The sequence below is a fragment of the Ostrinia nubilalis genome, chromosome 3 (assembly GCF_963855985.1).
Source record: "Ostrinia nubilalis chromosome 3, ilOstNubi1.1, whole genome shotgun sequence".
NCBI lineage: Eukaryota > Metazoa > Arthropoda > Insecta > Lepidoptera > Crambidae > Ostrinia > Ostrinia nubilalis.
Window position 1 is genome coordinate 6,656,527 of NC_087090.1, and position 21,618 is coordinate 6,678,144.

The 21,618-nt window shown below is 37.5% G+C and overlaps 1 protein-coding gene across 4 annotated transcripts in view; it reads left to right on the forward strand.

The window, feature by feature from the left end:
- Positions 1-21,618, forward strand: part of LOC135087757 (uncharacterized) — a 175,221-nt gene that overhangs the window by 11,936 nt on the left and 141,667 nt on the right. For all 4 annotated transcript variants that reach the window (XM_063982536.1, XM_063982537.1, XM_063982538.1 and 1 more), the window contains exon 2: positions 17,520-17,551. The gene's annotated coding sequence lies outside the window, so the exon portion shown is untranslated. The remainder of the gene's footprint in view (positions 1-17,519; positions 17,552-21,618) is intronic.

Below are 21,618 nucleotides of genomic sequence, written 5' to 3' on the forward strand. Positions count from 1 at the left end.
TTAAAAAAAAAATCACCAGCCCGTAATTATCTCGTTGCAACGAAGGTTTGCTTCCGATTGTTTGTTGTCTTCGGCGGCGGATGTTTCTATTCGCCTTTATTTGTTTTTGTGCACTTCGGTTCGTTTCGTAAGACGGGGAACAGGTGCGGGCCAACTTCTTACAGTTATCATCAACAGTGATTGTTTGAAATATTTGTAACAATTCGATGACCTTATTTCTGGATAAGATTTCTGTTGCATATTGATTAGTTTCCTAATCCAATTGCTGAATTCAAATTTTGTTACTCAAAACGAATGAATGGATTTCGTTGTTCCATTGCTTCAGACGCTATAAAAACTGTGCCAGTTTACGAAAGAGTCGTATATTATCCTTTAATGGTTTCATCACATCGATGAAGTTTCAAATCTAAATCAGAGCGCTCGTATTCACTTGGAGAGCGTGTGGTGAAAATCGATTGCTTTCCATTTCGCGGAGATTTGCTGGTTTAATGTAGGCGGCTGGTATCTCGTGTCATCGGGCTTTCTAGTGAAATCCTCCGGGAGCGGCGTCCAGCCGTGACCTCGCATCGATATCCGCCGAGCCGGGTAACACGAGCCCGCGAATCATATTCGAAGGCTTAGCACTTCGCGTGGAGGATTTGCTAACTTAGCGAGCTAGCCGCATATTCTCGGAACATTAATTCAGATTCTATAATCTTCTTAGATCGCATTTCCTATCTCTTTACTCTTACAGATTTTCCTTATTGAAAGACTGGATTTCTCTATAATTTTTGTTCAAGAGTTCATTTTATTTATAGTGTGGCAAACGGGCAATTGGGTCACCTGATGATAAGCAATCGCATCAGATTATTCAAATCTGTATCACCCGATCCGATAAGTTAATTATATTCAATTACCAGTTACCTACATATTCCAGTTTTCGAATGCACTAAAAATACAGGTAAAGACAATCTTTATGATATTAATCGGGTAATCAAAAGGTTTTTAAAAACACACATTTCAGTAATCCTGTAAACACCGGCAGCACGAGACTCATTTCATCAATATAATTATGAAATTGAGCTGATAATGCAACGCGTACGCGTCTGCGGCTCGTGAAATTATTGGCAATATGTAGTGGTTTTAAATACAGGATCAGAATATATTTATGGACGAAACGGCGCCGTGGTAATGTATATTATGATTCATTAAATTGAAAATGGACAGTTCTCGATGAAAGTCTCAAGGGAGGCCTCTATTGAGATTTATAGTCATAGAAGAAGATAAAATTTACCTTACAAGACTACTTGTTGTATAATCTAGAGACATGAGTTTCATAGATAGAGATAGGGATAGAGCAAGGAATTTTTTTTCAGTAATTGAAAATTGTCTTTTCTTAAAAGTAACCACGGATGCTATCGATCATTAAAAGATTTGTAGTATCGAAAGTGGATGGCTAAGATTAGATAAAGCTCTCATAATCAGTCATTGTTGGCAATAGATTAGTCCCACTGGGGTGTCGGTGTCGCACCGGGCACGTCCCGGGCGGGTCACGACTGCGTCGGCGCACTTTCTCCCGCACGACTGCCCCATTTCGATCGAAACTGCGACAAATCAAACTTTCATCACCATTCTACGTTTAGCTATTAGGTATCGCCTCTCACCTTCGGCGCAAACCCTCCGTCTAACCTTAAGGTTAATTTACTAAATTGCCGCTAAGCTTTGAACACGTATATCTGGAAATGACAAGACTAAAATGTTAAAGGCCAACAAATAACAAATTGAAGCAAGGATACCGCTGAAGGAAAACTATTCATTCCAATTTTAATCTGAAATTCTTACGCGGATGTAGAGCTCAGCTCTACCTATCTAAATATACCACATGCATGAACATTATAAAAATATTCCCAGGAAATGTTGACACTCAAAGGACATTGTCAGAAACCGCCTAAAAAACCGCCCAAAAACATTAACCCATCATAATTATTTTCTATTTTTTTTAATACATTAAGCACCCTTTCATTCTAATGGACACTTAAGCATTGAAAAATTAAATAAATAAGTCTTTTAACGTTTATTCTGTAATACTATTACAACTTCCGGACGTTTTGGTGCGTGGCATGGTCTAAAACCTATCAAGTTCCATTATTTTTGCCGATAAAATCTGTACGAGGCATTACCGTACTTTATTGCTGGGAGTCCATGTATAGTGATGTTCCTGCGGCCATCATAGACAATAAAATATCGATTTTGAAAATAAAATAAATCGATTAGAAGACTAGATTTGCGTTAAAAGCTAAAAAGATATTGACACTATTACAAGAAGCTTTCTAAAGTGTCCAACTGGTCGAAGGTCGTAAATAAAATGAAAATAATTAGGACCATAAACTGATATTCATGGTATCATAACTGTAAAAGTGTCAGAATCCGATGTTGAATCCAATGCCAGTTGAAGTGAGAGAAACATATATCAACCTAGTATAGTTGCCAGTCTCTTATAATCTATGCCAATGAGGGTTTTCGCGATTGAAAAATCCGCGAGATGGCAATACGTATACGCGAGGTCCAAATGCTGCATGATTGGTGGATTTTGACATATCTGTCAATGTCATGTCAAAAATAACCAATCATGCAGCATTTGGACCTCACGTCTACGTATTGCCATCTCGCGGATTTTTCAATCGCGAAAGCCCTCATTCATAGCGCATGTATAATAATAGACCAAATGAACTTTTATAGATTGTGAAAGAGAAGATAAAGATTTTATTATTTTATTAAAATTGCCACGAGGTAGTTTTTCAGTAGAAACCAGGATTGGATAATCGCTACAGGCAAGTATCAGAACATTTTATAAATATTTTTAATCGATTATATCCTTGTGAATCGTTTTAATAAATTGTCATTTTACTTTTTCAATTAAAACTTTTTCAATCCCTAGTCTTGTCAAACTGTCATAATGTCAACAAATTATAAATGTCACGTCAGTTGACTCAATTTCAGTCTTCTGTGCATTTATTGTATTTTTATTTCAATGAAATAGTGCTAAAGGGTTAGTACTAAAAGTGAAAGCCTTTTTTCAGAAAGAAAACCAATGTGGTGCCCTTATTATTCATACTGTTTGAAAGTTACAAGTCAGTGATACAGAGTTGCCGCCATTATAACTCCGTAGTGATACCATACCAAAGAAGAAGTTTTCCTAAACACTTGTGTTATTTTTATATGTGATCAAATAAAAAGGATTAATTCTACTGCTCAAATGGAATAACTTATCCCAAGAGACCGAATATAAAAAAAAACCTCTCCATAGAAATTATCACCATCACGAGAATGTGAATTTTTTTGAGAATTTGATATTGGTCCTGTAAGAAAAGTAGTTGTATTTCAGTAGTAGAATCAACCCTTCTTGTTTCATCAGCAAGAGTAACTATAAAAACGCCCTGTAGGTAGGTATTATTAAGCTGAAGAGTTTGTTTAGTGTCAAAGACTGTCACACAGTGTAACATAAATTGGCATATTATGATAATGAACATAAAAACTTAAATAAATATTTATGTTAATATTTTTTCTATTTATTTATTATCCCAAAGCTTCACAGTGACAGCTGAAACAGCAATACTGTTGTAAAACTAAACTTAGAACAAACTGTTACAAATATTTTACAAATTAAAATAAAACCGCATGTTGCTTTACTTTCTTGTATAGGTAATAAATGTAATTAATGGCTAGATTATTAATGTTACTTTGTTACCCTCAATAGTGAGGAGATCTTATAAAATGGTAACCCTGATTTTCATTGTCATTCAAGTGCTCTTTCTTCGCATAGGCTTCTGTGATTTGGCCAAGGGCCACACACATTGCGATAACATTATGCGACATTGATTTGACAGCAGCGGAGTGAAGTCTTGCGACTATGCAAAATGATACCCTGTAATCGTAGCGCATATAGACATAGACGGGGCGGGGCACATAGCTCGTAGAGCTGATGGCCGCTGGGGCAGGAAAGTTCTTGAGTGGCGACCACGAGCCAAAAGACGTAGCGTGGGCAGGCCTCCCACTAGGTGGACCGACGATCTGGTCAAGGTCGCGGGAGGTGCCTGTATGCGAGCGGTGCAGGATCGGTCTTCGTGGAAATCCTTGGGGGAGGCCTTTGTCCAGCAGTGGACGTCTTTTCGGCTGAAACGAACGAACAAACGATACGTATTACCGCTATTTACCAGACATTACTATTTATTGCATACTCGCCGGATTACACGTAGGAGCACGCGCGTTACAGCTTCGGCCTTGCATTATTATAAGATCTTGTTCCGCCCTTTTTCGAACTTCCTCCGTGAGAATATCCCCGCCGAATTCTATGATGAACCTATCAAAAGTCATATTCTGCAATGTCAACCCACCACAAGGTGGACCGACGACCTGATAAAGGTAGCGGGAAGGCGCTGGATGCAGGCCGCTACCAACCGTGCGATGTGGAAGTCATTGGGGGAGGCCTATGTTCAGTAGTGGACGTCCTGTGGCTGAAATGATGATGATGATGATGAAATGAATGAAAATGACAAATCTTCGAACGTGTATATACCGTGCCAAAGTAATCATATAATTTTGGCACCTTAATAACTATTGCCGTTTTTGTTGTAAAGATCATGCAGCGCTACTTGCGGATATTATTGGAAAGAAAACTATGTGGGCTCTAGATCTGAAGCCGCTTTAACGAACACGAAGTGCTCATACAATGCGGCGTATTTTCTTCCAGTCTTTAGTCAGGAATTTAGTCGAATTAAAACCCCGGTTGAACGTGATATAGCCGCACTATCAGAATCAGAATCAGAATCAGAATTTTATTTGCGTAAAAACATGGTATATAAAGATGTTACATGGTATATATAGAATTCAGTAGTGCACATGTTTCGCCATTACAAATAGCATGCAAAATTACAAAATTACATTTCAGTCAGTTAATTAATTATTTATGTTATAATAAGTATAGCAATTTAATTTTACACACATTAATATTAGGTTTTGATGTCAATAAAATCTTTAATGTCATATATTCTTTTGTCAATAAGCCATTTATATAATTTTGATTTGAATTGGTTAATATTTAATTGTTTAATGTCATTAGGGATATTATTATATATCTTTGTACACATTGTTAGGCAACTTTTAATGTATTTGGCTGACCTTGGAATAATGTCTAACACAAGTCTGTTAGGATCCCGTTTCAGTCTTGTGTTCCTGTCACTTGCTTTCATAAATAGGTTGATATTTCTCTTCACAAAACAGCCTATTTCAAAAACATACAGTGCCGGCAGCGGGAGTAAGTTTAAATTTACAAAAACTGTTCGACAGGACGTACCGGGCGGCAATCCACAGATAGCTCGGATACACTTTTTTTGAGCTATAAACGCATTTTGTCTATTTGTGCTATTTCCCCACAAAATTATCCCATAACGCAAAATGGAAGCTATATATGCGTGGTATGTAGTGAGAGCCGTTTGTAAGTTTGTCACCTTCCTGATTTTGTTGAGGGCATAGACAAAGCTATTTATACGATTGCACAAAGTATCTATATGCAATTCCCAGTTTAAGTTTTGGTCTATGACTACTCCCAAAAATTTGGTGGACGTTATTTCCTTTATTTTGTCAATATTCAGTTTAAAGTTGGACTGATTATGATTGGATTGATTAAATTGGATAAAATGTGATTTATTAAGATTTAATTTTAAATTATTTATGTCTAGCCATTTAATAACGTTGTCGATTGTTTTATTTATGTCAATTTCATGGTCACGTATAGATTTATTTTCAGATGTCACGATAATAGATACGTCATCGGCGAATAAGATGCATTTATGATTTGTCACTACCGTTATGTCGTTAATATATAAAATAAACAAAAGAGGCCCTAGGACACTTCCTTGAGGGATACCACACTCAACAATTTTCGAGTCCGAAACGTAAGGTATTACTTCGTCCTCTACTAACTTGCTGACAACTACGCGTTGACTACGATTGTTTAAGTAGGATTTTAGCCACTGATGAGTGGGTCCTCTTATCCCTATCGATTGTAGTTTTTTTAATAAAAGTTTATGGTCAACAAAATCAAAAGCCTTTGACATATCAAAGAAAAGTCCTGTAGTTAGATATCTGTTATTTAGATTATCCAATATAGTTTTTACTAGAGTAAAAATTGCTAATGTCGTAGACTTTTCCTTCTGAAAACCGAACTGTGCTTTATTAATAATGTTATACGTGTTACAGTAGTTCATTAATCTACGATGCATGCATTTTTCGAAAACCTTAGATAGTATTGGAACTAACGTAATTGGTCGGTAGTTGCTTACCTCATTTTTTGCACCTTTTTTGTACAATGGCTTGACTATGGATTGCTTCAACAACTCGGGAAATATACCCATTGAAAATGAGAGATTTATAAGATGTGTTAGAATTGGTATAAGTCCTTCAGTACATTCTTTTATAATTCTTGTACAGATTCCGTCAAAACCTTCGGAGTTTGTGTTATTTAGACCAATGATTTCTTTTTTAACTTCATCTTCATTCATTGGAAGAAGAAACATTGTGTTTGACATGGTATTGGTATTTTGATTTTGTTGTGTATTAGTCGTTGTCGCATTTTTATAATTAGTCAATTCAATAAAATAATTATTAAAAGCCGCAGCTATGTCAGGTGGGTTAGTCAATATTTTATTATCAAATTTTATTTCAGAAATGTCATCGTCTACTTTGGAATAGCAGGTTTCATTTTTAATTATTGTCCATGTCGCTTTACATTTATTTTTACTTTTATTTATATATTTCATATTAGAATTCTTTTTTGAATTGTCTATGCATTTTCTTAGAATTTTGGAGTACTTTGTATATTCGTTTTTATTTTTGTCCGTTTTGTCTTTATAGTATCTAAAACGTAATGACCGTTTTAGAATACGATGCTTTTTTGCATAATCGCAAGACTTCGTTCCGGTGTCGACCGAATGTTATCATGATGTATGTGGCCCAGGGGTTACTGTAGCCGCTAAGGTTTGAAACTTCTTGCTTAAAATATTGTAGTCTTTGGCATAGACTACGACGGTAGTCATGGAGATAGGAGTTTGTTATCTCGTGTCAGATGTAAATGGAGAAAAGAAAACTCATGATTCGTGTTATTTTTATGCAATATGTAGGTTTTTTATAAAAGTGGAACCCCGAGTGATCTCCAAAACCCATTCTATTATTATATACGATTCGGCTTCGATATCTATAATACAATAGGAGTTTATTTCATGTGTCAGATGACAAGGGTGGAAACAACCTACGATTCATGTTGTTTATTTACGTGCAATATGTGGGCATATTATAAAAGTGGAATGCCGAGTTGTATTTCTAAAACTTGTTCTATTATTTTATACTATTTGGCTGCGACTCGGCGTGACGACAATACAAAACATTTTTCGCGAATCGGTGTTCATACATTCACACAATACATTAGACGCCATGTTGTCATAAACGACATATTATAAAATCGCTGTGATTTAATATTCTTAATCATTAATTTTATGGCAAGTGTCCATCAGGAATCATTGTTCTTACACACAGAATCGTATTATTTCGCTTTCGGGTAGTAATATGTCAAAATTGTTGGTTCTTAGGCGAACAATGTATGGAGAACGAACATTGTCCTTTATCGTGTCGGGTAGTGCATTCTAAACACGGACAAATGAGAACTAACTCACTGTTTGCCGTGGGATTCGGGTGACAGGTTTATCTTCACAGATAGTGAGTGTGGTTATGTCAATGAACTCTCCGAAAAGGCGTGAAAAGAATGAAAACTTTGGCGACCAGCTCGTTTTAGTAAATGCAAACATTTATAATAAGTATTTTCATCCTACAATCGATAGCCTATTGTAGTCGGTCGTTGACTTTCCCTAATCCACGTGACTTCGATTGTTGAATTCCTAGCATTTGTTACCGCAGAAGCTGAAATGGAATAGGAATGGTGTTACTGAACTTAGAAATGCTGCTTTTGTCCAAGTCTGGCGTTGAAGAATTCGGTAAAACATTTAACTAAACTCAAAGATTACCATTACAATTTAATGGTTACCGAAAAAGGAACGAAACGATAGCGCTACAATGCTAATAACTAACATTTCTAGTGGAATGAGTTATTAATTAACATATGTCTCGCGATGTGCTATGAAGCCTAGCTGACTCGGAGCAGCAGTGCGTGCCCGCACCATGTGCAGTCGACGTACAGTGCCGAGTGCAGGGCGCCCTCTACCCGCGAGTAATTATATTCAGTCTACTACATTCATTTTCGTTACAATTTATGTTTGCGCCAGAACCACCCGCTAATTCGTCTACGTATAATTTGTCCCCTCCCCGAGTCTGCGTTGTCTATGCTCTTCGTCTCCCGACAGATAAATATGAATAATTTATCTATTTAATACCTACCATAGGTTGTATTTGAAAATGTACGATTGTTACGTCTCACTGCACAAATAAATGTTTTAGATTATATGTAAACCGTTTAATATCCTTATCCTGGCAGGTTATTACTTCTACACCCATAATTCCATGTGCCAACATAACATACAACGGACACCTACTTACTTTGAAGAAGTTAAGACGTCTGACCATTTCCGAAGTTCCGGTATTTCCTGCCACTGTTAAGATTCCAAAAAAGGTGTAGTTTAGCGTAGGAAGGATGAAGCGAGTTCATACCGTTATCTAATGCGTAGTTTTTGTTAGAAACTCGCATGAGAAAACTTGCGCTTTCGCCCGTCGCGATTAATTGCCTGCGTTATTCAACATGTGGTGCATTATTTCACGCTCCGAACGGTTCCGGTGCAGCGTGCATCCGCGCCGGCTCAAGGCGGTATTCGACACGATTTTGACATTTTTAGCTCGCCACCGATTGCGTCACGTCATCGTTTGAAATGCCGCGCTATGACGCGTGTCGCAATGTTTATATTGTAACCTAACCTGGCCCTTTTTAGTCGCGGGACGTGCTGAAACATCAAACTATTAAGTCGTATTGCATAGATCAATCTTTGCCCTCAGCACCACCTGAATAAAGAATGATAATAATTGTGCATGAAACGGAAATTGCAGTTTATAACCTACTTTAGGTAGAGTTTTGAATTAAGTACTATAACTACATTATATAGAGTAAAAGTTTTCAAGATTGGATGAGTTAAGTCACAATATATATTAAGAATCCACCATTAAGGGAATTCATACATCTGCAAGCCTAAACTCATTAGTAGCAGAGTACAAAATAGAGTAAATGCAATAGCCTCATACGAAAAGCTTCTGTAAAAGTAGGCGTCTTAAAGGTGCCTTTTATGGCTCGCGTTGAATCGCTCCACTATACAAAGACGATTGAGGTCCTCAGCATCTTAAGCAAAGGGGATATGGTATGAAAGCTTACGCGTCGCTGTTTATAGCGCGGGAGATCGGTTCCAGTGTTTTTCATTGCACATCGCCTGTAACATTGCGAGTACAATAATCGTAAAAGCCGGTCTCCTTGTCGTGAAGTGTGCGAACTGTCCGCAGGGTGATAAAGGAAAATGCATTACTTCCCCAAGGGACGGGGAGTTTTCCTTAAAGCAGCCCTTCAAAATGGCGGCGCAAGTCATTAAATGTTGGCTCAGTCAGAAGCGCCAATTTAAAAGTCCACTTTCAACTTAGTTATTACAGAGTAATAGTTATGCGCGTCAAGATAAGGAGGTGTTCGTGACAAGTTTTTTTATAAGGCATTTTGAGACGAGAAGGAAAATATATTGCCGCCTTGCAAATATTTTTATGACACGAGAATTTGCGGTTATTTGACCTCTGGAGACTTGACTTCGGCAATCTTCCTAATACGGTCTCGAGGGCGAAAATTTATGTTTGATCTAATTTTCAACTGTGGCAGTAGGTACTCGTAGTACTTGAGTACCTTTGAGATTTGATTTTCACAGGAAAGTGGAGATTGTTTCATTTTATCGTTAGCTCTAGCATTCATAACATCGCCTGTGCACCTAGCTGTAACGAGTAGGTATGCACTCACTACTTATAGTTGTTTTTTAATTACTACTTTATATTTTCTTTTCGGGATTCTGAGGAAAGCTGAATATATCAGTCTCTATGTATATGTATGTAGGTAGAGTACCAATTGCACAGGAAGTAAAAGGCCGCGGGTTCGTATCCATCTGAGTATACTATCGTCCACCTGAGCATGTGATTTTTTCAAGTGAAAAATCATGTTGAAGCAATTTCGTATTTCAGCGAAACGTTGGCGGAGTAAATACAATAGCATTGCCCTGCTCTCGCACGATATATCGCACGCGAGTTGCTCGCACGCCACTCGCTTCGTTTGCGCGGGTTTACATGTTAGTCTTTTTGCTCAAATTACAGCTCATGGTTTACCAGCAAAATAAAATTGCACCGGCGACGCGTAATGTGGTTACCTACTAAATATTCCACACATGAGGTCATTATTACTCGGAAACCGTAGGTTACTATTACATAAATGAAGCGGTCGGGTCCTAATTTTACGCTCTCAATAAATGACCTCAATAAACCAGACAATAAACTATTTAATTACAAACTATCCCAAAGTGCCCAAACTAGACAAAGAGATAGAGAAGTTTGTGTAGAGAAGGTAGGAATAATAAGTTGTTTCACGTATTTCTTTGTCTTAAAGAAAGTCTACGGAACCACAACAGACCCCTGCACCCCTGCTTATTTAATAAAGGTGTCATTAGGCACATACGCTACATTGCATTTCGGTATATTGCGTGTAAATGCGTAGCAGGTATATACCCGTTATTAGGTTAAACAATAACAGGAAAAAGTCATTTGAAGGGAAAGCAAAACAATAAATTGCGCGCGATCCGTCCCGGCTGCTGCGAAGTTGCCCGCCATATATCGTCCTGGGGGCCTCATACATTGGGCGGGTGACGTCGCATCCACCTGCCCGCCTGTTTTATCTCCTGCTGACACCTGATTTACCTCTTGTTACAATATTTACATAGCAGTTTTCGGATAAAAGCGATATTGACGGTGAAAATACAGATATCCCACTTTTAGATATTACATAACCCGAAGCATAAAGTAACGGATCTGTATTGAACGGGAGACTAAAATATAAGTAGGTATGCACGACAGCTTTTAATGCCGATTGCTAAAGACGATAACTGCACTCAATTATATTAAGACAGGTGTTTTGCCTCTAGGCCACAATATTCTAGAAAGCAAGACCATTATCGTAAGGCAAATCATAAACTCTTGAGAACTTTTCATATAAAAAAGTTTAACGCAAAACCTTAATGTAGGTGGGCGGCACAGTTATGAGAACAAATAAGTAATTCAACTTATAAGACGTAAGAATCCTCGATTTAACACACTTTTAGGGTTGCATACCTATCTTGTTATAAATTTTAAAATTACGTTATTTAATATTAAAAAATTAAAGATCATCGAGATATAAATATTAGATATCAATAATGTATATCGACTCTACAAGCTGCGTTTAATAAATATGCAATGTAATTATAATAATTAGTTATTAATGTAATTTATGTATCAGCTATGATTATCATAACGATTAAAACTGGCCTGAAAACACTGGCCAAGTACTAAAATATATTGTACAAACAGAAATATTAGACCATTACGCCATGTTTTACGACTGCTCTCAAAATTAAATTCCACATAAACACCGAGACCTAGTAAACTAACGCGTTTATTGTATCTTATAATACGTCTCACAAGTCCGTATTTCCATATGGAGACACCCCTGCTAACCCCCTAAGTCACAATATTCGCGGGTCTTTCCTAAAAGGATAAGGGTTACTTTAGATTTAAAGCTTACTCGAAATGTAATGCACATTTTTGTGTAGCTGACCATACGTCATCTTGAAGTGCCACCCCAGGTGAGAGGCCGGTTAAGCTTCCGGGTTTCTTAAAGGTGAGGGATGGGACGCACTTGAGTAGATAAAGAGTATCCATCGATACTTGTAATAAAATAAAAGTCAAGAAATCAGCTTCTATGGAATGCATGGAATAAGAATAAAAAAATATGTACCTATTTATGTATTTTCTTTTTACTGTCTTTTGTAACCCATTTTGCCTTGGCAAAATGCGGTCGAAAACATAGATCTGACTTACACATTTTTGTCGCAAAGTCACACTTATGATATATCATATAGCTTGATATTCATTCTATCGTCTATGCTCACGTGAAGGTACCTACTCCTGAAATGGTCTTACAATTTGGGTACTCAAACTAACTTATAAGTATAAGTTTAGCCATATAAACTCAGCTATACCTACTTCGAGTGGTTGCACCGTTAAGATGGCATGCTTACCGGCGCAATATTTTTACCTTTTAGCTCTCTCTCAACCATTTTACGTTGGCCTGTCTGGGGAAGGTGTCACATCTTACGGTTTGGCAAAACTTCATCCATTTGCTACAAACCAATTAAGTTTTGAACTCAACTGTGGCAACCCTAGTAACCCTCCTTAGCCGTAGAGCCTGTAGCTCGTATAAATAGGTCCCTCGTCCAGGCCTCCCCAGGTGAGACGAGTTTGGGAAGAGGACGTGACGCGCTTCGAGATGAAGATAATCAGGACCGGAGGCGGCTGGCCCGCCTGCCAACGGTTTGGCGGCTCGTTGGACGTCTCACCTTAAAAACATGGAGATAATAGTTGACATAATTGTATTTAAAACTACCGACTGAGTAGAGTTGGTCGAGTAACTTTAGCTAATCTACCAACGATTACCCAAAAAAATTAATAACTAACGCAGTAAACTTAAAGGTCACGAAAATTCTAAGCTTATACAAAACTTTTGCAAAGTCGCAATTTAGTTACTAACTTAATATGTAGATGTACGTTTTGTATTTCATGGTGGCAGACACCGACTGGTATATTACGCCGTAACAAGGTTAATATTCTATCCGACTGAAATAGAATTACGGAAAACGTGCCCACATTTCATAGGTCGGTAATTCGGCAGGCGCCTTGGAGCATATTTCATTATTATTATTGTTATGTATTTGCAAATATGTAATCCTATTTTTGCTACACGTGTATTTTGTACTTCAAAGCATCCACACGTAAATTACGTTTATACACGATGATTTAAACGTTTTAATTCACAAAATCCCGTTGAGGATAAGCCATTATTAGGTTACGGTAAATTTTATAAGTTACAACCTTTTAATCTTCCTTGCTACTAATTAATGGTGAGTTATGATGACATAACATATTAAACAGTAAAATCTTGCGGTAAATATTTTATATTTTCACCGTTACCTATCGTTAAATCTCAATTCACAAATGTAGATAATTCATGCAAAAACAACATTTCCCATGATAGACGTTGTGCTGCTCGGCAACCATACGCAAACTTAACAATTATAACATATCCAATTAATAATGCTTACGAAAAGCCATATAAATGGCCAGTTCAGTAGGTATTTTAATAAGCTAATCGGGCGCGTAACGCGTTGAGGCCGTCACGTGAGCTGCAGTGTCCCACTCCGTCCCATGCGAAAGTAATTAACGGGACTACGAAAGTCGCGGTCAATGACCGGCCCTTACCTCAGCACGTGCTCGCACTCATAATATTTGTAAACATAGTATGCGTTTTTAGCGATAAAAACTGAGTAATACACATTACAGACACGCGACTTGTGACAGTGATGTTTTTTGATCGATTTGTAGTTGTAAGTGTTCATTCACTTCTTTACTGCCAAATGAATTGAATATTAGGTTTTTGATTTATAAAGTTGAATAGTATTTCAGTCATGATTTTTCACTTTAAAAATTCCACTGACTAAGTATTATCACCGGAAAATTTTAAGCCATAAGAGCCAGAATGGCCTAACTAGGCCGTTAGGCTAACTGTATAAACAGATTTTACATGAGAAACTGATTTAAAAGCGAAGCCTACCAGAATTTTAAAAAAAATGTAGAGCTCTGAGATCTCAGTTACAAAATGTATTTAACTCGTATAGCCTTTTAGAGAGTAGACTATACTATATTTTTTTTTGTCATTTCTGTGATTGAGGAGGACTAAAACTACGAATCGATTGCCTATAACAAAATAAAGTGAGAGAGAAAACAAAATTATCAATTGTGAATCAAAATCACATACGAGTATCATTCGAATTTTACACACACGCAGTCCGTAAATTAATGTATCCTTATAATTTTCAGCATTGTCAATAGGGTAGCGAAGGGAGTCCAACTCGGTATTCACATCTGCGTCTATCGGTTCGCGCAGTATCCGCAAACCTTCGCTGTCCCGTTATAGGAAACAATTTCCCCCACTCGTTTAATAATGCAAAAACTTTTAACGAATGGGGCGTTTATACTAAACTGTCTAAGTAATAAGTATTTATGTATTTTGTGCCTCCCCGTGGCGCCTCTTTCGCTTTGTCTCCTTGAACTACTTTGCAAACTGCTTGCACGAATTTTTATTGCAATAATTTGTGCTCTTTGTTGTAATAGCAGCCATCTTGTTTAGTAGTTTGCAAAGAAGGTAACTACCGAAAGGGTTGATAGTGCATGGTAAGCATGGTTATTTAGGTAAGTCTAAAGTTTTTTTATCGATGAACAAAATCCTTTCACATTTAGGAAGAAAAAAAAAGAAAAAAATGTTGTTTTATTTATCCGGAAATGATAAAAAGGTATCTCGGGGTAGATAACGTGAAAACTGAAATCATACTTATCAATGAAATCTGCCTTTAGGGTCTTTTTAGTATTATTCGCTGTTTCTTACTAGGATTATTCAATGTTGCATACTATAAAAACCACCCTATGTACTATTGGCGTTGCATCGCGCTACTAAAAACGACGTTAGACCGCAGCCTAAACGATAAGCAGACTATTTTAGGTCACAAACGGTCGTAATTAGCCTATCGCGCCTTCATGAAAAGTGAGCCGACGCATTAAGCCGGCCATGTGGCGCTGCCAGCTGAGCGACCGTTGAGCCGCAAGTCATAGCCTGAAATGAGCAAACAGGTTATATGTATAAAGAACTACAGAAAGTTTATATTTTTTGAACCTCTACTCTACAGCTTGATCACCAATAAAAACCCATCAGTGAAGGTAAATTATATCCCGGAGTAAAGTTATTGAAACGGTCATAAGACCCACAACAAAATTAATCAGAAGACAATTATGTTCTATATTACGCGTACCATTAGGCGGTTAAGCGGTAGATCATGGCTACACAGGAGTTGTAGAGCGGTGGGAATAATCCCGTTTTAGAACCCCTAACTTACGTTTATAGAATTAACAGAATTCAATGATATTAGTTGGATTTAGATATTGCTAAAAGGGCTAGTTTACTATGAATGTTTTGTTAGGTTTCAAAGTTGTGATTAGTCGCTTAATAGAACAATGTTATTAGAGAGGGCTTAAAGCGTCTCGTCATATGTAGACAAAATAAGTGGCTGTTCTCTTTGGGGAGTAATCCCTGGCCGCATGCCACAAGCCAAACAAATGAAGTTATGCCAATACAAGTTTTCATAAGCTTATTGCATTCCGCTAATTGGTTGTCTCGGATTTTCCCAAAGCGCTTTAAAATGAACAAAATTATTATGTTATCGATGTGTATAAGATAACATGATCATAAAACATTTTCTATGCGAGTAATTAAGTGCAATTTTTTGTGTTGTTGTGTGAGGATAAGATAAGTGAATAATAAGATACGTTATGGTAGGTATATAGGGATCGAGTAAAATGTTCTACTAGATACGTTTTGCCACGTAGTTATTGGTGTATCCTGTCAATTTTATCCGTTTTTGCGCGTTCCGCAGTTACGGAACAGACGTGTGCGCAAACGCGTCGTGTTACCTCGCGTTTTCAAGGAACATGAACATTTTCCGCTTATCATCCTTGACACAGTTGTAAGGGTTCAGGATTATGCCCGTGGCCCGCACATCCCGGCACAGAAACACAACATGAGCCCATAAGTGCGGTAAACATTGTGGAGATTATTGCGGGTTTAAAATACACGATCTTTTTGGTGAGCATTTATAATTTAAATTCGCGTGTAGTAATAAAAGTCACGTTGCGATATTAAATAAAATTACTGAAAATATTGCTAGCATAATATGTAATCTGCTATTTCCAATTAATGTTGTCTATTGTGTAAGTGTTGTCGACATTGTCCAATTTATTGAAGCAATCACTTAGAACTTCAATTGTTTTATAATAAAAATCCTTTCCTCTATCATTTTTCCAAATTGCCCGGAACTACTGTCACGTTTCAACTCCCTAATGACATATTTACTAATAAGAGGAAACTACATATTTTCCGGGAATTGGGTCATCTCATGTAATATGAGAATGAAACAGGAACCTCCGCGTCGCCGCCCATCGGTGGGCCATTCATAATAATTTTATTTGGCTACTCGGTGACTGATGACAGATATTGATGGGGTCGTCTGTTGCTTCCGAAAGCTCCCTTAATATGGCCCGAGCCGAACGCAGCCAGAGCTAATGGGCCGGGAGTTTTATTTATTTGACAGCATCATAAAGGGAATCGACGATAATATGATCGAAATTAATGTGACTATTCGATAACTTAGTTCCCCACTAATGAAATCTAAGTTTGCTACGTTTCTCCTATCCCCAGATCTTCGCTGGACCCGTGTTAATCGAGGGGCAGACCGCCTAAACAAACTTACTTGTTTGTTTGCGGAAGGGGGAAATGTGAAAACATAATTATTGCCATAATAAAACGAGTAGAATTTTTCGGCTTTTGTTACAATGTTTAATTTTGAAACGTTTCATTGTCACCGAGAGTTTGACCCTCGAATCTGGCGACACGAAATGAGTTAAAAGGCTGACAATTAACAGCGGGGCGGCGCCTCTTGAACACGGACGTGACAATGGCGTCGGCAGGCCGTCGCTATCTATGCGAGGAATTGAATACAATATTCATTATACCTGCACAATCCTAAGTCCTGACACTCCACTAAGAGAGAAGTGAAGACGGCCGAAAGTGGCTCTTTGTGTTTGAGAGCGCATATCAATGTACCGCTCCCCGAGGAGTTCGTGCAGACCGGAAAATTAAAAATCTGCTTATTAATTACCTCACCCAGGGGATCGAACACAACGCCGCAAGCGTTGCGCCATAAACTTCGGCAAATGCATATGCATGGCCATTATATGTAAATTCATTCAATTGTTTTCTCTAATTGGTTCGCTGGTTATTTACGTTTGTATAACATTAAATAATGTTAAAGTACTTTCGCATTTCCTTATTATTATTATTATTCTTTTTCTTTACATACTAAAATGGCAGTTTAATAAATATATCGTGAACATTAATAAAGATTCTACTGTAAAAGGGTAATAAGCAAAGAAAGAGGGGAAAAAAGACCCGGAAATTGGCACCACTTGTATCGTTGACATCCGCTTTACTTACTCTGCCATTGTTAAATAAAATAACATGTGTTAATGAAGACTCATTAAAATGATTATCTCTTCCTTGTTATTTAATTAGAGTAATAAAATTAATAGTTTCATATTCCTTGTTGCAGATTGCTGGCATCACAGAAATATATTATCGAAGGTATGGTACCTATACGAACTCAGTTACATCAACTTAGTTTTTAAGTTTACACCTGTTAATGCCAAATAAGTTAGCACATTGGTGGCTTCGGTAGCGTCAGCATTACAATTATAATAATGGAAAAACAGAAAAAAACTAAGCAATATCAACGACTCGATAGCTTCAAATGCTCAGTTAAAAGTGGGGTTATGGTGGAAATGAAGCTGTAAGTACTCCTATAATAGGTACGTAATAAATGTCACATTCGAGTCTCGTTGCACGTTGCTCCTAGATTCAAATGAAACGTGAAAATTTAAAATTTTATACGATGGAATGTCTTTTATGAATTTCAGTTATGAACGTTAGGTCATGCGCCAGCACTATCGTTGTTTCAGCGTGACTGCGTTGGTCCCGTACGTTTTTCTGGAATACGAATCGTTTTTAAATTTACAACTCGCCGGCAATTTAGCCCCGTTTTGCTTTTCTCGCGCACAACGAAGAACTAGGCTATAGCGAGATAATGGCTACCCATCCCGGTGTTTTGCTCCATTGTTTGCATTCTCTGGCACAGTCAGTTACGAATAAAATTTATTGAAAAACCTTCACGAAGTTAATAAGCGTACAATATTTACAATGAAAGTTAATTTTTGGAGTTAACGACTGCAGAAAAACAATTAGAAAGGGGCAATTATTTTGAAAGTGGATGCTATGAAAAGTGAGACATGTGTATGAAAAGCATAGTACGAGTAAATATGACAAGTCCATCGTTTATTTATAGTTACCAAGAGATGAACATTTGCAATGCCAATATGCGGATGCAAACGCATCTGATGTTTACGTACAGCAATCAGTCTAACATTTCAATTGGCCGAATGCGGTTTAATGGATCAGTCTGGCTCGAGCTGTTTACCGTCTATTTATAAAACCATTTGTAATCCAATTTATGATTTATCCCAGTCTCCGATTGATTTGTGTTTGAGTAAATTGAATTATGAAATTCCCGAGTAAAGTAACCACCGTTTGAATGCTTTGGCAAAGAAATTCTTAAGAGGCGACCATCGTATTCGTCGGCCGTTTGGTGTAGTGGTTCGAAACGGACTACTATTCCGGAGGTTGCGGGTTCGATTCCCGCACAGTACAAACATTTGTGTGCATGAACATATTTGTTTGTATTGGACTGGGTGTTTTCTATGTATAATATGTATGTATTTAGAAAAAAAAAAGTATTTAAGTATTTAAGTATGTTTATATATCCGTTGTCTAGTACCTACCCATAGTACAAGCTTTGCTTAGTTTGGGACTAGAAGCGCAGTGTAAAATGTCCAAGGATATTTATTTATTTATTTTATCGTGGCAGCTAAATTAAAGTTTGTTTCTTGTCCGGGCATGTTTGCGGAGCTCGCCGGGACACTGCGTTGCTGACTCCGCTGATTTAGGGGGAAACTTTCCTTGTTTTGCATTTTACGGGTGCGCGGGGAAAGTCGCCCTCGAGATTTGAATATTTCAGAAGCAGCGTAACTTTGCTAAGGTGCGTCCCTTTATGCGCCTTCCAAGCGATTGCCGCACATACTTTCACGGGTCGAAAATTGAAACAAGCTTTATTAAAATGAAGTGCAAATAATGTTCTTCCGAGATAGGCTTCTTTCTACTTTGACGTAAAAAAACGTTTCGAGTTAAAAACGGGCGAGGATCACTTCCATTTCCCGTTGTGACGATCATTTGTTCTCTTTGTCCGCTCCGCTGCAGTGGTCACGTCGAATGAGGGCGGGTTTGTCTCTGAAACAGGTTAAGTAAATAACTGGATCGCAGTTCATAATAAACGAATGGAATTTCAACGTCCAGTTGAATGAAGTTTGCACTTTATAACTGATTCAGATTTTAATTAACCCGGCTCGATAGCGGTTAGTTCATTTTTAATATTTTCATGTTTGAACTGAATGAAGAACAGAACTGTTAATGTATAGGTACTAGGTAGGTGTATATTCGAACTGATGGTTAAGCTTGTGGCGATTGATTTTTTGCAGACGGGTTAGTGGCTCAGCGTTTTTGATACAATACACGTGCGGCCGCGGCCGGAGAGCGTAATCAATCAAGCCTATCAACCGCACGGATATTGTATTCTCGCTTTGCCAAGGATTTTGTGCCATACGTTGTCCTACCATACCCGATATTGGAACTTTTATTCACCTGTTAGGGATTACATCTCTATTTGTTATCAAGGTATTCGTAGTCCCTGTTTTCTTTTATAAATCCATCAGAGCATGTAAGCTGAAGGAAGTCATCTAATTGGATAATCATATAAGCGTGACTGTCGTAATTTTCTGCACCAAAATAAGAAAATAAGAGTAATTTGAATTAGAGATCAGTTGAATAGCAATGTGTGGAGCTCCTTGTAGCTATGCCAAATCTAAATAACCCGCTATCTACGTAATTAGGTTACGCTGGCCTTGTTATTAGTATTTAGGTCAGCATCCTTTGAAGCGATAAGGAGATTCTGCGAGCCGTGAAAGGTATAAAGTCTTTGTAACTTATCTGCTATTTTTATCACGCTTCATTAAATTAAAACGCGGACGAAAAATTACTTACTTAAAAGGTTAATTTATGACTTCTGGTGTAAGTAAAGCTCGAGATGTTTTTAAAAATAATTTTACAAATCAATCAGCTTAATTTCTGTTGTGTAAGTAAAGAAAAAAGAAATAATTGTAAAATAATAATATACTTTATTAATCAAATTACATTAATATAAAATGAAAGAATATGACTTTATTCTAAATGTTTACTCTACTACTCTATTTTTTATTACTGGAAACCAAAACTACACGGCACATTGTGGAAAACACTGTAGCATCATATTATGTTCTTGTACTCGTAGGTGCTATTTTGCAGCAAATGTAGGTACCTACAAAACTTTACTTTCTTTCAATGACATGATAATCTCAGTGACTGATGAATCAATTGTTTATTTTTTACCAAATTGTCTATACAAGTACAATGGTTATGAATTATTTCCCTTTATTTATAGAGCAGATGGGACTACTGACATTAAAGCTAGTGTTTCAAAAATATTGACTACACTATTTTAGAGCGGAACGGTCGCGGGTGCATTTCGACGATTGTATACCCTCTATCAATTTCCGCGCCAGTGGAAACGTATTTTTTCTCCTGAAAATAAACAATATTCGCAACCATTTTTTGCCGACGGCTCCATTTTGGGACAGTTGATTTAACTGCTTCGCATTGTCTGATGCAGAATTTTTGGGTATTATTCGAATCAGACGTCTCTCGTTTCCTCGTAAATATGGGGTAGTCTTTTAAATTTGCTGTGGCTTCAATTATTGTGATAGATAAAGTCAATATAAAAGGATTTTGGGATACCTTTTTATCAGTTCATCGATTTTTATTACAATTGTGCGACATATAAACGACGAAACACCACCAACGCAAATGTTATTTCACAGCATCGCAACACCGCAATATTTGCAACTCACTGCCCGGCGGTTACAGGTCGTCCAGACGCTGATGAAGCTCAATCAAATTACACGGTAGATGGCGTTGGCGCCCGCGGTGGGACGGGCGGCGCGCGCGCACCGCCCTACGTTGCACGCTGCCCCGCGCGTAATCCAGTTAGGGCGACCGCATACGCCGCCGCGTCCGCCTGATCGAAACTTAATTGGCCGCGCTCACCTGTCGCACCGCAGACCTAATAAAATAATCGGTTATCAACACGCTCTAGTAAGACTTCACTTCGTTAAAGGGTGGACCTGTCGATTAACTTTTTTTAACTGGAAAAATGTGAACTTTTGAAATAATCGTAGATACTGTTAGATAGGTAAAATTCAATTTGCTACTTTCGAATTTCTGTGGTTGAAATAAGAGAAAAGATAATTATAACGTACCTAATATAAATTTTAAGAATTGTTTTTTAATAAAATTATTTTATAATCGAGTAATTATGCGTAATTATCTCTTATAAAGAAATAATCAAGAATTCGGAACGATTTATGTTGTTCTGTTTTTGCAGGCAATCAAAAAATTGAATGTATTATTAGCTGCGGTAAGTACCGGCTAATTTATGACGGGAGTATTCT